This window comes from Colobus angolensis, unplaced genomic scaffold, assembly GCF_000951035.1.
Source record: "Colobus angolensis palliatus isolate OR3802 unplaced genomic scaffold, Cang.pa_1.0 Scaffold462, whole genome shotgun sequence".
Taxonomy (NCBI): domain Eukaryota; kingdom Metazoa; phylum Chordata; class Mammalia; order Primates; family Cercopithecidae; genus Colobus; species Colobus angolensis.
The window spans coordinates 379,648-379,953 of record NW_012118066.1 but is presented as its reverse complement, the minus strand read 5'-3'; positions in this window follow the sequence as shown (position 1 = coordinate 379,953).

Genomic DNA, 306 nt, shown 5'->3' with positions numbered 1-306 from the left:
CGGTGAGGTCAGTGGGAACTACGGAGGGTGTGAGAGAGAGTGTGTCCTGATGCTGGGAAGCTGGGGTTTCTCCACTGAGGCAGGCGTTGCTGGGAGGGTCAGGCCAGATCTCCCTGCCCCTGGGAGGCCATGGGAGGCCAGGACAGACCCGCTATCTCTGTGTGGAACTAGAGCTTAGGGCCTGATGTCAGTGCAAGGCTGTGCCTCTACAGGCAGACCTTGAGGCTCACTTCACTCCTCTCAGGGAGCAGAGAGGTCAGGTGCTCCCTGGTGGGAGGCCTGGGACTTTTCACCACAGGACAAGCC